The sequence below is a fragment of the Octopus bimaculoides genome, chromosome 24, assembly GCF_001194135.2.
Source record: "Octopus bimaculoides isolate UCB-OBI-ISO-001 chromosome 24, ASM119413v2, whole genome shotgun sequence".
Lineage (NCBI taxonomy): Eukaryota > Metazoa > Mollusca > Cephalopoda > Octopoda > Octopodidae > Octopus > Octopus bimaculoides.
The window spans coordinates 26062763-26063124 of record NC_069004.1 but is presented as its reverse complement, the minus strand read 5'-3'; positions in this window follow the sequence as shown (position 1 = coordinate 26063124).

The following is a 362-nucleotide window of genomic DNA, read 5'->3' as shown; positions in this document are numbered from 1 at the left end:
CTGGCAGGTGGGTAATCGATTACATCGACCCCAGTACTCAACTGGTACTTAATTTATCGACCCCGAAAGTATGAAAGGCAAAGTCGACCTCGGCGGAATTTGAACTATATATATAGGGCATAGATAGTGTGTCAACAGCCAGCTGGAGGACATGACTTCCTGGGGCTACAAGCTACGGTAACATCCACCCTTAAAGGTTAGCCACATTTAGGTGGCAAATATACTTCACGATGTCGTGTGGCTATTGTTTATACCTCGCTCAGAGGTGTGTGTGTGTGTGTGTGTATGTGTGTGTGTGTGTGTGTGTGTGTGGAGGAACAATGGCCCAGTGGTTAGGGCGGCGGACTCGTGGTAATAGGATC